Here is a 16085-nt window from a genome sequence, read left to right as displayed (position 1 = left end):
ATAAAGGGTATTCACTGTTGGTATAACCATGACAAGATTATTGTCCAAAAAGAGAGAACCCAGAGTCATTGCCTGGCATGAATAGAGATCACAATGGTCCAAATGACAAACAGTTTGTGCAGGAACAAACTCAATGACTCTATAGTGTTTCATTCTTCAACTAAAGACCCAAATGCAAATATAATTAACACTGATTATAAACAATTTGAACAAAAAAGCTCCACTAGCCCTATGACTGCAAGCTGCTTGATAGTCTACTTATCACATGCACTTTGTTCAAAGTCAAAAATTCGAAATGAGAGAACACCACAACCAACAATTAGCAATCAGCAACAAACTACTTACAGTTTCTAAATAATAACACATCAATTCTTCAAAACCGTCAGTATATAAATCCAGTTCAGTGGTGGTCTTGTGGAAGGGATAGTGTTCTACCTTTGGGCTAGAAGGCCTAGGTCCAAGTTCCAACTGCATCAGAGGTATCGTACTTCCCTTAAAGGATGCTTAAAAACATCAGTAAATCCACAGATCATCCAAAATAATAGGTTGCCAAACATTTAGCAACTTGTATCATGGTAGGTGTAGACACAAAGTATACTGCTGAGGCAGGATGGAATAAGGTAAAGTCAGGTGAAAGTAACTCTTAAAACTCAGTGGAAGTTAAATAAAACACTTTTTCAAACAGCAAAAGCTTGAAATAAGTCTTGTAGGCATTACTACAGGACCCATGTCAGTGACTTGCGGAAACAGTTTAATATCAACACTTGATTTGCAAGTGGGTCAGAAAATTGTTTTCTCTGTCCTTTGCCCCACAATCACCATTGCCAATATTTTAAGTATACCTGTCCCTGTATTCAACTGACCTGGTTTGGTGGTGCAATGTTATGAAACAATCTGGCAAATCATGTTCTGCACTTGGGTGCAAAAATTTACCCAATTGATTTCCATGAGGTGCCTCTGCTAATTTACCAAGTAAAACCAGGACCATGTAATTTTTGTAGTTACACATATGTAGTTCAGGAGCTCCATGAGTTTTTATAGCTCCTTCAGTTGAATCCAAGAACCAACGTAATTTCCTTGAAGTTATACACATGGCAGACGACAAACTAGAATACCCAACAGGAACCTTGTATATCAATATCAACAAACAACAACGTTTTGGCTGTCCCTTCTATTTAGCTCCTAGTGAGCCTCACTGCTGGCTCAGAAAAGCTGTGAGATAGTTCAGGTGGTTAGGGGTTGGGAAGAAAATTAGTTTTAAGATAGAAATAGGTCACCCTCAGAATTTAAAAACAGTACATAAAACAAAATTTGGCTATTTTCTAACCCACTACATCTATCTCAACTAACTTCCCACCTTCACCCCAATCGGATTTCCTTCTCTCAACAGCAGCTGCAGATATTGCAGAGTCAGAACTTCTCACCTAACCTTTCTTGAACAAAACTGAACCAAGTAACACTCAGGTAGAAAGTCATGGGGAAAAAGACTTGGACGGAAAAACTATGCTTGAACACTGTATTACTGCTAAATTGCCATCTGTCCTCACCACAGCAAATGACAGAGCTGAATGAATTCACTCCATTGTCACTGGTTCTAAACTAGTCTGTGCGCCTCAGACAGCTGGAACTCTGCTGTGACAAGTCATTCTTATCATACTTTATCCAGTACATAGTCTAGTCTGACTTCATTTGACATTGATGACGACTGTTTTGAGAGATCATTTTCAAATCATGGCATTTCATTACTTCTGGCTCAGAATTCAAAGCAAAAACTGAATTGCACCAAGGTGTTATTGAAAAGTAACTTATTGTCTCAAGTATAGTAGTCTATGAATGCAGAAGTGGACTGACTGAAATCAAACCTACAGTCAATAAACAGAGTGAGCTGGAAACAAAGACTAATCTTGCCTACTAAAATGCTGAGTCATCAGGCATGTTCAGGTTTATTTGCTAGTGTTAGTGTTAATGCTGCCGTCTAAAGCAATAGGTTTAAGTTAGTAGAGAAAATAAAATGCATTTTCTCCCTAACTTTTAAATTACTTCAAAGAAAGATACATAAGCACAGGGTATGAATCATTAAACATATGGAGTGGGAGGAGCTTGTCAATCACTGCAAAATTACTTTTGAAGCTCAAGAATACTAATTACTGTACTACACACACACACACACACACACACACACACACAAACATTCTGACCAGTAACTAACTTGGGTTCAGCACAACACTCCAGTTCTTGTCATCCCTTTTATAAACAAACCTACACGGTCATACAAGTCAGGTGGGCAGCACGGTGGCAGAGTGGTTAGCACTGCTGCCTCTCAGCGCCAGAGACCTGGGTTCAATTCCCGCCTCAGGCCACTCTGTGTGGAGTTTGCACCTTCGCCCCGTGTCTGCATGGGTTTCCTCCGGGTGCTTTGGTCATGCTAAATTGCCCGTAGTGTTGGGTGAAGGGGTAAATCTAGGGGAATGGGTCTGGGTGGGTTGCGCTTCAGTGGGTCGGTGTGGACTTGTTGGGCCGAAGGGCCTGTTTTCACACTAGGTAATCCAAGACGGAAACAGACCCTTCAGTCCAACTCATCCATACCAACCAGATATCCTAACCTATTCTAAACCCATTTGCCAGCACTTGACCCATATCCCTCTAAACCCTTCCTATTCATATACCCATTCAGATGCTTTTTAGATGCTGTAAATTGTACCAGCCTCCACGGCTTCCTCTGGCAGCTCATTCCATGCACACACCACCCTCTGTGGAAAAAGTTGCCCCTTAGATCCCTTTTAAATCTTTCCCCTCTCATCCTAAACCTCTAGTACTGGACTCCTCCACCGCAGGGAAAAAGACTTTGTCTATTTATCCTATCCATGCCCCTCATGATTTTATAAACCTCTATAAAGGTCACCTCTCAGCCTCCAATGACAAGAGCAGGATTTGGTTGCTTTACAATGTTTTGTCTTGCAACCACCTGGCTAAAAGTGATTAAGACACAGTACTCCCCCTTGGACACAAATCACTAATTTTTCCAAACATAAGAGTTTATATTTCACTCTGCCATTCCACACATATGCAGATACCTGGGCGCCTGGTGATACAAATCCCATCACTGAAGGACATCTTGCACTTCAGATGTATTATTTCATCAAGCGCTGGACCAGTTTTGAACTTGTAAGAACACAAAAATGTAGTTCAAAATAAACCAAATAAAAGCAACTTGTATTGCAATCATTTACTAAAACAATAGCCATTAAATCAAAGAAAATTGTATTTTTAAGTTTGCCATCTTTTGAGACAAGTCCATCTGAGGGGGACATGAAAAATGAATTGGGATTGTGCAGTTTTATGTTGCTGCAAACAAAATGAGGTTGAAACAATCAAAAACTCTGGACAAACATTCAACAAGGCAGAGTGCTTTAAATTTAAATCCAGCATTGCATATTCTGCAGGGCCAAACATGAAATTTGTTTGCTTGTGACATGCGATGATTTTTGCAAGTTTTGACTCAAAAACCTACAATGTCTGGTCTCTTCAAACACCTCTCCAACCTTTCTAAACAAACATTTTACGTTAACCATGAAAAAAATAACACTTTTAAAGTATGTTTAACATGATATCATCATTGTTACTGCTGTAAATGGTGCAATTCCACTTGCTTTCCATACCATGTTGTGCCTTAAGCCATATATAAATACCCAGTTATTTGTCAGCATGTTCTACAAGACAGTTTCTAGTGCAAGATACAACATGCAGGTGAAAAACACCCAAGTCTAACCAATTTACAAAGGGCCACTGAACCGTGCAAATCATCAGCCTCTAACTTTGATAGTCTTCAAAAAATTGGGAAAAACATCATTTTGAATTCTACTTTTGGTAGTGTAAAACAAATTGCTCATCTCAAAGTTAATGCTCATTTAAAATAAAGCCATTATTAGCAATTCCTCACATACACTGTTCTTTGTTGGCACCAAAAGATTAAACTTGGTTTGGTCTGGCTGCAAACATCTTCAGTTACAGGATCAACATGACTTTTGATGTTAAGCAACTGGAATCTCTCAATTTTTTGGCACATTTTACTTCACTTTGGACAACTATGTCCTGCAGTTCTATCCCTTTTTTCAAGTGAAACCACAGTGTAACTAGACAATTAAAATAGTTCACTTTCTAAGTGCATTTATGCATCTGGGAGCAGCAAGAATTGGTGCAATATGACTAAAGATCTGAATAATTGAATTACTGCAAAGAGTGACCCGAAAGTCAAAAACATTGAAGTATAAAAAGCAGGACAACGTCACAGGTGAACATATATATTAACGCAGTTACACATAATTCAATTAAGGAGGTAACACAATCAAAGCTTTAAATCATGTACAAATTCAAGATAGACTTGTGCTATATCATTCTCAAGCAACCTTTATCTTCCCTTGAAATCTCGTTTGAGAATTATGCATCCTGAAATCCTTTGTTAAGTAAAGCAAGTGTGTTGTCTATTAATCCTCTTCAGATTCAATTTACAACAGTTTGAAATTCACAAAGTTCTGACAAGAAAACACAAAATAAGATGTGAAGCTATGAAAAAATATTAAGCTCAGTATAAATATATGACAAGTATTGTACACTGATCATTTCATGAACAAAATTAAAGTTGTAAGAACCATGCTTTTGCAAGCTAGCAGATCTGTGCAATGTTTGCACTCCTGTAGGGGAAAAAATTAGAACAGCAACCTAATGATTGCAGTCTTTCATGCAGCAGGTAGCTCTCTGTCACTGAGAAGAACATTTTTTCCAATCAGTAAATCTCAGCCTTTAATCTATTGAATGACTTTGCCTCAACAGTCCTCTGCAATAACAAATTTCATAGATTAATTACGCTAACAAAAAAATCAAATGCATTCATGTTCAGAAGGGTCACTGGACCTGAACATTAACTCTGCCCTCTCTCCACAGACCTAAGTTTTATCAGCAATTCCTGATTTTGTTTCCATTCATTTGTCTCAAATGGGCAAACTCGTGCGAATGCCCTCCAGTTCTAGACTCACCCACAAAGGGAAACAAGCTTCCTAGAGCTACCCTCTCAAGCCCCCTAACAATCCTCTATGTTTCACTAAGATGACTTCTCACTTTTCCGTATTCCAAAGATTTTCAGCACAACCTACTCAACGTCTCATAAGAAAATCACTCCATAACCAGCATCAACTGAGGAAACCACCTGCGGACTTCCGCCAATGGCAGATCTGCAGAAATCCTCAATTCCTCATTTATGCCAACTGCACATAGCCATGAACTCAAGTTGTACAAAACCTTGCATTTTACAAATACAAAAAAAAAACTTTTGATGCCCTAACCTCCACAACAGTCAGGGATTGAGAATGCCAACATGAGCTATCCTCTGGGAGAAGAAATTCCTTTACATTTTAGTGTTAAACAAGTATCCCCTTATTCTGTTTGAAATTGCACAAGTAGAAACATCTTAACATCTGTCCAACTGCCTCTCTGTCTTGTATATTTCAATAAGGTCACTCCTCACTCTCCTAAACTCCAATGAATAAAGACCTAATCTATTTAGTTGTTCTTGATAAGTCACAGAATCATCAGGATGTACAGAATCCCTTTCATCCTGGGAATTTCTTTTCAACTGCCTCAAATACCTTTAAATAAGGGGACCAAAATGGTGCTCAGTACTCCAGGCGTAGCGTAACCAACAGTTAAGATTTCTCTATTTTTAAACTCTAACCTTGTTTGTAATGAAGCCTGAAGTTCCATTTTGTCCTTTTATTACTTGTTGCACCTGCAGGCTAACAATTGTTAACAAGAATACCCGGATGGTTCATTTTGGGAGTCTCTCTCCATTTGATAATCTGTCTTTTGAGCCTTCCTACCAAAGTGCATGGTCTCTCACTTTCCTACATGAAATTGCATGCCAAATGTTTTGCTGACGTACTCAAACTATCACCAAAAAGCCCACCTTTCTACTTTCGTGTCGTCAGCAAATCCGGATATATTTATAGAATCATCTTGTACAAAAGACACCCTTTGCCCACCTCCAAAAATATGGTACTACCTACACTGGTTCCACATTCCAGCACTCGGGACACAACCTTTAATGACACAACATTTCAAGTGCTCATCCAAATATTTTTGGTCAAAAAAACAAAAACGTTTGCAGTTTCCAATCTTTACAACTCTCCCAGGCAGTGCATGTCAGACCGCCCACCACCATCTGGAAGAAAAGATTTTTCCTTAAACTCCCTCAAAATCTCCTGTATTAAAATTATGCCTCTTTGTTACTGACCCTTGGACTAAGGGGAACAGCAATTTCTACCAACCCTATCCATGTCACTCAAGCTTATATACCTCAATCAGGTTCCATCTCATGTTTTCTTTTTAAGCAATCTGAGTTTATTCAGCCGCTGGTCAGCTGAAATTCTCCATCCCGGGCAATATCCTCGTACAGCTCTGTACAGTTCCAACATACCTCAGTGTTCTTGTAACCTATACCTCAACTGATAAAGGCAAGCATCCAGTGTGCTTTAACTTGTCTAGCCACCTTCAGGGATCTGTGGACAAGATTCCTCTGTTCCTCTTGCCATTCATTAAGTACTCTTGTCTTGTTCCTTCTTCCTAAGTGCATCACCTTACATTTAACAAGGTTAAAATCTCAAGTGCCACTGACCTGACCATCTGAATCCTCCTGTAACCGAACACCCTCCTCCTCACTGTTAACTGCCTGTCCAATCTTCACATCATCTGCAAACTTATTATCCACCCCACCTCTGCATTTATAGTCTGGTCCCCTTCAGACCGACACTTAAAACACTCCACTAGTTGTATATTTCCAACCTGAAGACGACCCATTAATCCAAATTTGGCCATGTGTACATTAGCCAATCCTCAATTTATGCTGATACAGTACCCTGATGGGGCTCGGAGCTAATATTTGTGTCATAACCTTTTATGTGGCACCTTATCAACTGCATTCTGAAAATCCAAATATACTAGCCGGACTGGTTCTCTTTAATCAAATCTGCTCATTAGGTCCTCAAAGACCTCAAGCAAATTTTCCAAACTTGTTTTCCTTTCACAAAACTATTGTTAACTCAGATGACTGCATTAAGCTTTTCTCAAAATGTCCTACTATTACTTACGTTTTTATCATTTTGCCTGACAACTGGCCCACAGTTTCGTGCTTTGTCTCCTTCTTCAGACGCCCCTCCCCACCCCTGAACATCATATCAGCAGTTTTTCAATCCATTGGAAGATTCCTGTAGTAGGTGAACCAACCCCTCTATCTCTGCAGTCAGTTCCTTGACCTTGCAGCACGCCTACCTTTTATTCCAATGGCTTACCAAATATTTTGTTCTGTACAATACAGCCTGTTAAAAGATCTTTTCTCCCATGTGCACCTTAAGTGCCCTCTGCAGTAAAAACTTGCAAAATATTAGTTTAAATACCTGTCTTTTCCCTGTTACAAATCTCGGCCTGCACTTTCCAAGGGTTCCACACATAGACATGTGGGAGCCCTTGTTGTTTGTTTTTATATTTCTTGCCGATTTACTTCCATAATCAACTTTCTCCCTCTATTAGCTTTCTTGTCAGCCGCTGTTGGCTCCAACAAATTAACACTGGTGCCAGGGCAGAGAGTTTTCACCGCTTTCTATGTCTTAGTTTTTCTTTTTTTAAAATTAGATTCCCGACAGTGTGGCAACAGGCCCTTCGGCCCACCAAGTCCACACCGACATTCCGGAGAGTAGACCCAGACCCATTTCCCTCTGCCTAATACATCGAGCACTATGGGCAATTTAGCATGACCAATTCACCTGGCCTGCACATCTTTGGACTGTGGGAGGAAACCAGAGCATCTGGAGGAAACCCACGCAGACACTGGGAGAACGTGAAAGCTCCACTAACAGGCGCCAGAGGCTGGAATCGAACCCGGGTCCCTGGTGCTGTGAGGCAGCAATGATAACCATTGAGCCACATATTCTCCTTGACCACTTTTGTTAACCATAGGTGGTTCTGCAGACAAAAAGACTTTTGATCAAAAACTCAAATTACAGTTATCTGAAAGTGAACAAAGCGTAAGGTTACAGGGACAACGCAAGGAATGGCATTAGGAGAGTTGCTAATTTGAAGAGCTAGTGCAAACACAATGGACCAAATTGCTGCCTCCTGTGCTGCAAATATTCTTATGATTTTGATCCTATGCAATTTTTAAAATTACTAACAAAAGTTTTTGCTTTCCCCAATGTGCTACATAATAGGTCATTGCGAATACTTGAATCCTTTGAGCTTTTGATCCAAAATAAATTAATTGTTCATGATATCCAGTTACGCAAAATATTTTACTTCCAAAGGAAAGGCTCATCAGACAGAAGCAGTCTTTCCCAACTATTACTAACATGTAGTGAGATCCATTGTTCTAGTACTCATTTTAAATTCCAAAAGCCATATTGTCCACGTTTGCCAAGTGGCTGGGATACTGAACCAGCTGTTCCCAGTCATAGATATCCGTGAAACAGTTTCAAGCTAACGCATGCATCACCAGCAGGGGTAACTGCCGAGGTCAATACAGGATTCTGAAGAACCCGTCGTCTTCAGCTCCAGCAATGAGAAGGCAGCTGACTGTACAAGACACATGGTCACAAGAAAAGGCTTTATAATGTTTGGTCTCAAAACATTACAAAAACCAGCTCCATGGTGATAAAAGCTGTTTCAGTTTATATAAAGTTGATATTAGAAATGGGATTGAAAACTATTGTTTGGGAGTACTTTGAACCTTGCAAGTCCAATTCCTAAAGCCTCACATCCATGACAGTTGTAAATACTCGAAACTATTTCTGTAGACATGCTGCAGATTTGTATACTCGAGATAAGCCAGGTTCCTGTTTTGTGGAATCAACACAATACAAAATTTGACCCAGACACTGAGGAAGACGAACACAAGCTGGACGAGAAACACAGTCAGAGTCATGGGGCTGTAGAAATGTACAGCACGGAAACAGACCTTCAGTCCAACTTGGCCATGACGACCAGATATCCCAACTCAATCTAGTCCCATCTGCCAGCACCGGGCCCATATCTCTCCAAACCCTTCCTATTCATACACCCGTCCAAATGCCTTTTAAGTGTGGCAATTGTACTAGCCGCCATCACTTCCTCTGGCAGCTCATTCCATACACGTACCACCCTCTGCATGAAAATGTTGCCCCTTAGGTCTTTTTTATATCTTTCCCCGCCCTCTAAACCTATGCCCTCGAGTTCTGGACTCCCCGACCCCAGGGAAAAGATTTGGCCTATTTACGCTATCCATGCCTGTCATGATTTTATAAAACTTTCTAAAGGTCACCATCAGCCTCCGATGTTCCAGGGAAAACAGCCCTAGCCTATTCAGCCTCTCCCTCGAGCTCCAATCCTCCAAACCTGGCAACACCCTTGTAAATCTTTCCTGAACCCTTTCAAGTTTCACAACATCCTTCCAGTAGGAAGGAGAGCAGAACTGCATGCAATATTCCAAGAGTGGCCTAACCAATGTCCTGTACAGCCGCAACATGACCTCCCAACTCCTGTACTCAATACTCTTACCAATAAAGGAAAGCAGACCAAATGCTGCCTTCACTATCGTATCTACCTGCGACTCCACTTTCAAGGAGCTATGAACCTGTACTTCAAGGTCTCTTTGTTCAACAACACTCCCTAGGACCTTACCATTGAGTGTATAAGCCCTGCTAAGATTTGCTTTCCCAAAGTGCAGCACCTCACATTTATCTAAATTAAACTCCATCAGCTACTTTAACCAAAGACAAATTAAGAAATAGGAATATGTCATTCCCCACTTCTCGACTACAGTTAATCTTCCTACTTGAACTCTGCCTTCTCACTGATTTCTACATCCTTCAATATCCAAAAACAGGTCACTGTCTGTTAAGCGTCCCCAATAACTGAACATTCATGGGTCTCTGGGGCAGAGAATTCCACTAAGGCCCAAGACAAAAAGGAGCAGAAGGAGGTCATTCAAGCCAAGTTTGCTCTGCTCCTCAACAATGATATTGCTGAGCCAATAATTCTCAACTCCACTTGCCTGCATAATCTTTGCCTTTACTTGTTCTAAAACCTGTCTTGAATATGCCTTTCAGTTCTCTGTGGAAAAAAATTTCAGGTTGATTATCCTCAAAACAAAAATCTCTCCTTTATGTCTTAAGACATATTGCAGTAGCCAAGTTTTGGTGTCGTACATTTTGGGATCAAAATGTTTTGAGGAAATAAATTGCTCATCTTGGCCCGAAATGACAGGTTGTGAAACCATGACTCTTGGTTCCAAGCTTCCCAGCTTGGGAAAACATGCTCAGTGTATCTAGCCTACCAACCCCTTCAAACTGATGCTTCAATTCCACCTCTCATTCTTCTAAATGCCAGGGAATATATTCTTATTGTCATGATCCCTCCTCAAAGGCCAGGAAGCAATCCAGTGAGCCTCCACTGGGAATTATGCATAATTAGATTTGGAACAGTTCCATATAAATGTCAACAATAGGTAAACTTTTAAAACATCAAATCCTTCTTAGAATTTTTGTTTCCATGCTATACACAGGGTTTCTCCATGTACTGATACCCAAGCCACAAGTTTGCTTACAACTGCTAAAGCCTGAGATACAAAACATTAGAGGTTAGAAATCTGAAGAGACAGAAAATGCTGGAGAAACCTGCATGGCTGACAATATCTGCAGAGATAGGAATAGTGTTTGTGTCGAGCCTAATATTCATAACAAGTTTTCATAACATAAGAACAGCTATTACAGACTCAAAGTATTATGGCTGTTTCTCCACAGATGCTGCCAGATCAGAGATTCTCCAGCATTTTCACTTCTCTATTCTGTCCAAAATGACAGATTCAAGTAGCTTTAAAAAAGGCCAAATTCCATGCCTTGCATAATTAACATCCATTTAGATCAAAGCTGTAATTTAAACTAATTAGATTTCTAGGTTGAGAACCTTATTGAGCAATGCTGGCTTCGCAACACAACCCGTTTTGCCCTATCCCTGCAATTTGACCCGTTCTTATATCAGCCTGAGCTCTCAATTAGACTACAAATTGGAAGATTATAATGAACTGTTTAAAGCCTACAGCTCTCCCAAGCTCACATGTTCTCTTGCATTCGCACAGCTCCTTTTGAACAGCCTGAACTCTGCCAAACTTGCGTTGACAGAATCCTAGACTGGTCCACTGAGACTGTGCAATCCCAGACTGTATGACACCAAGACCCGGCTGCTGCAAGTGCTCTACTACTCAAACTCTCAAGTTAACTTGTAATTATCATCCCTATCACACCCACTTAACTTAAAAAGTCTTCGCATGCACTGGTTTCACAGTTGTACTTTGCTCCATTTACATGAAGTTTTCCAATTTTCCCTGGGCTGAAGTTAATTTCTCAAACAGATAGTGACTTCCAACAACACTATATTTTCCCCATTTGGCAAGCTGTCTGGAAGTCAAGTAACTACATGGCTGCTTAATCTTTGGTTTTCAGCTAATCCATCTGGTGTGCCTTCTCCAATCTGCATCCTAGATGCTGCAATTTCCTCCAACCATTGCCATTCCCCTTCTCTCTAAGAATTCCTTTAAAAGCTTACTTCTTCAGCAAGCTTAAAAGTACTAAAAAAGTAAACTTTTGGTTTAGAATCAACACCTCAGATTATAGTCCTATCAAGTGCCTTAGGACAACGGTGTGATATAAACGCAACAGGTTGTTCTTGAAACAGATGCAGAGTTTCAAATGCATGTGCAAACATTTTCCACCAAAGTTGAAGTCAGTGGACCAGTTGATGCGTTACATCTCTCAGGGATCACCTAAGCATTTTTAATATGTTACTTGAAAACCAGCCATACAGGCTAACAAAAGATGAGATCCAAAATGGGGAGAATGATTCACAATGTCATCTTAGTCTACGTTAAGATTAATAAAGGAATTCTTTATCATTGGTGCAATAATTAAAAAATAAAAGGATTGTTGGAGTGGGAGAAATAGTTGATGAAGTTAGAGAGATAGGCAGTTTTGTTTCTGCTTCATAATTCAAACCTCAGGCTGCAATATATGCAAGATTACACGCCTGAAAAATAAGCATCACTTGGTTATGTGTAACCAGAAATAGCAGTAACTATTAGAATATCTGATTAACTAATGAATTGATAACAGATTGAAAATGAACTACCTGCATCTCACTAGGTTTGCTCGAAGAAACAACTACTTTCCATAAACAACTGCATAACAAATTTAATAGCTGTATCCACTTAACTGTGCGATGTCTTTTATTCTGTCTCAAATCCTCCAAGACACAAGTGTAATAGTGATTCTGTTACAATAGATTTCATGCACGCAAACTAACTATTCACGGGTGAATACTGGACAATCCAACACATACATACATCATCCTGTTGCAACACAGAAACAAATGAAGACACTGATAGGAACAAATATTTTCCATATCTACACAATATCTAATCACGGGATGCAAGGGTTTAAATCCAACTAATCCAAGTAACCCAGGCCTCAAGAGTAAAAGCAAACAAACACAAAAACACTGTTTGAAACCAGTAAATCACACAGCTACATCAGTAAGTTACATATCACAATCACCTAGTTTGAATTTTAAAAATAGTACTGGCCATTCCTAAATATGATCAATTTACCATTGAAAATGGATAGATCAAAAATTAATGAGACAGGGGTGTAATGTAGAGGATTAAATCAGACCGGATTCATACTCCTGCTCGCTATCCAGGAAAATATGACAAATTTACACACGCAGAAACATTTCAATCTGGCAATGTTGTCAATCAAATTGTCTGTTAACATTCACAGTAGTCCTCAAGGACAAGATGCCAAACTGATCTGTCCATCTTCAAGAAACTGAAGGAAAACTGGTTGAAATAGGACACATAACACAGAGACAAGACTAAAAACATTTCTATACAGAAGACTAGGATTTTTTAAAAATGAGGGTGGTGCTTTGGTATAGAGAGCGTGCACAGCTCAGAAAGGACAAGAATGAGGTGAGCAGGAAATGAAAGAGGTAGAATAATTAAAGCTGAGCTGGTGATTACAACGCATGCAAAACAAGTCACCAGTCAGAAGTGCAGGAGACTGGAGATGCATTGAATGACAAAAAAGTGCAGGGATGAAAATTCTCTTTGTGGACAGACTGTAGCAGCAGCAGCAGCTCAACTGAACAAATTCAAATAAAGATGTCCAGGAAGGGTAGGCGCAGGAACTGGGAAGCAACACGCTGTGCCGACAGAAGGTCAGAAGCTGGTAATTCTAGCCAACTCAACTCTCAACTTCCCAAAACATATAGACTATTGACAAAGGTCCAAGTTAGAAGTGCGATGGAACACACTCCACTTTGGCATGGACTGATTAGGCATAGTCAGCATGGCTTTGTGTGTGGGAAATCATGTCTCATGAACTTGATTGAGTTTTATGAAGTAACAAAGAGGATTGATGACAGCAGAGCAATGGACTTGATTTGAAATAAAGTGATTTGAATATCAAAATAGAAGCTATATTTAAGAAGTCTGCAGATGACTCCAAAACGGGAGGTGTAGTGGACAAGGAAGACGATTACAACAGGACCTTGGTCAGATAGGCCAATGGGCCGAAGAATGGCAGATGGAGTTTAATTTAGATAAATGTGAGGTGCTGCATTTTGTAAAGACAAATCAGGGTATGCACTTATTGGTAAGGTCCTGGGGAGTGCTACTGAACAAAGAGACCTTGGAGTGCAGGTTCATAGTTCCTTCAAAGTGGAGTCGCAGGAGACAGGATAGTGAAGGTGTTTGGTATGCTTTCCTTTATTGGTCAGAGTAGTAAGTACAGGAGTTGTGAGGTCATGTTGCGGTTGTACAGGACATTGGTTAGGCCACTGTTGGAATATTGTGCGCAGTTCTGGTCTCCTTCCTATCGGAAAGATGCTGTGAAACTTGAAAGGGTTCAGAAAAGATTTACAAGGAAGTTGCCAGGGTTGGAGGATTTGAGCTATAGGGAGAGGCTGAATAGGCTGAATGTCTTTACCCTGGAGCGTTAGATGCTATGGGGTGACTCTATAGAGGTATAAAACATCATGAGGGGCATGGATAGGGTGAACAGTCAAGGTCTTTTCCCCCAGGGTGGGGAGTCCAAGACGAGAGGACAAAGATTTAAGGTGAGAGAAGCAAGATATAAAAGGGACCGGAACAATCTTTTCACACAGTGCTGTGTATATGGGATAAAATGCCAAGAGGAGGACGTTCATAAAATTACAACATTTAAAAGGCATCTGGATAGATGCATGAATAGCAAGCGTTGAGGGCCTAGATTTACATAGGATATCTGATCAGCATGGACAAGTTTGACTGAAGGTCTGTTTCTATACTGTGAGACTCTATGAATCCATGAACAGTGATTATATCCTTCACACATTTCAATGCAGCACAGAACATGTCAGTTGTGAAGTTTTCTCAGAACCTCAAGTTGAGATCATGTCGGAGCCAAACTGATTTCTTTTAGGGAAGGAAATCTGTCATTCTTACATGGTACGGGATATAAGTGACGCCAAACCTGCATAAAATGGTCATCAAATTACAAAATGGTCGCAGCAAGTCACTCAGATAAAAGGAGCAATAAAAAAAATGGACAAAAAGTGCTGGCCGAGCCAGCAACAGCCACCTCCCCACCAAAACAATTTTCCATCCTCTAGTCCATGATGAGGATCTTGAGAAAGAGGCAATTTTATCAACTGACAAGTAGCAGCTTATAATCAAACTTGACTCTGATGATCCTTATTAATACATAAAAAAAGGGAACATTTTATTGAATTGCCAATTAAAAAGTTCGCAATCTCCACCTGACACACGAACACTGAACTATGATAGTTTACAGAAAATGACAAAGCAAAACTCAAACCATGTCCAACACTGCAAAAAAAATGCAAGTTATTTTGGGTAGACATCAACTGGAAAATAAATCAATTGTTAATGATGTGTAATCTTGGGTTACAGGGAATACAGACAAGAACATCCATGAAGCCAACCTCTGCTGCTCTGAATTCCTCTTCCACTGGTTAGTAAAGCCATAAATTTAAAGGTAATCAGATCCCTAGTCAAAATGAGTGGCTGTAACTCAAGCTCCTTACTCAAACAGCAAACTGAATGAACTCACTGCTCCACCCTCCTTCTGCCGTATCACCATTACGCCCACCTCCAACCACCTATCGCACTCTCAGCTACCTTCCGTCCGTGCCCTTTCCCTCCCATTTATCTCTCCACCCCATAGGCTCCCAGCCTTATTGCTGGTGAAGGGCTTTTGCCAGAAACATTGACTCTCCTATTCCTCGGATGCTACCTGACTTGGTGCTTTTCCAGCACCACCTTCTTGACTCTGATCTCCAGCATCTGCAGTCCTCATTTTGGCATACATTTATAATGTGTAGTGTGTCATACTGAACATTTGCACAAAAATATGAAACCTTCACGAAATCTGTTTTAATATCAGAAAGTCTGGTTGGTTCAAAAGGGTAGAACTAAGCATTAAAATGAAAATTTATACAGCAAATTCATCAAAAATTAAAAATAGCTAATTACACATTCACATCACATTTGATTCTCAAACTAATCAGTATTATATTACTCCCTGGTAGATACACCAGCAAAATAGAAAATTACTTCTAGTTCTCCTTCTCATGTAGTGCCACGACACGCATTCTACAGTTGCAACTGATTGCACAGATTGGGTACAATTGATACTTCCCAAAACCACAACTGCGCAAATCCTTAAGATTAGTTTAGATCTCTTGATACTTAAAGATTTTCCAAAACACCAGAATAATGCAGGAATAGACTTTTACAAGTATGAGCTGAAAAAGCTTCCATGAAATTTAAATTCTTATATTCTAATCTTTCAAACTGCAACTCCAAAATTAGGCCTTGCTTCCAAGAGTTGATGGACATCAAAAATTAACCAAAGGTGCAGCTGAATTAGGTGTCAACTTTGTTACAATTCTGGCGTTTTCATGCAAGTCAGGCAGTGAAGTTTTCAGGTCCTACTTTAAAACTTGAGCAT

The 16085-nt window shown here is 40.0% G+C and overlaps 1 protein-coding gene across 3 annotated transcripts in view; it reads right to left on the bottom strand.

Moving 5' to 3' along the window:
- The window catches only part of ptbp3 (polypyrimidine tract binding protein 3), an 80962-nt gene extending 78218 nt beyond the window's left edge, over nt 1-2744 (bottom strand). For all 3 annotated transcript variants that reach the window (XM_043715888.1, XM_043715898.1, XM_043715905.1), the window contains exon 1: nt 2732-2744. The gene's annotated coding sequence lies outside the window, so the exon portion shown is untranslated. The remainder of the gene's footprint in view (nt 1-2731) is intronic.
- Between the last annotated feature and the right edge of the window lie 13341 nt (nt 2745-16085).

The sequence above is a fragment of the Chiloscyllium plagiosum genome, chromosome 2 (genome assembly GCF_004010195.1).
Source record: "Chiloscyllium plagiosum isolate BGI_BamShark_2017 chromosome 2, ASM401019v2, whole genome shotgun sequence".
In the NCBI taxonomy this organism is placed as follows: domain Eukaryota; kingdom Metazoa; phylum Chordata; class Chondrichthyes; order Orectolobiformes; family Hemiscylliidae; genus Chiloscyllium; species Chiloscyllium plagiosum.
The sequence above is the reverse complement of the archived record's forward strand: the minus strand, read 5'-3'. Positions and strand labels throughout refer to the sequence as shown.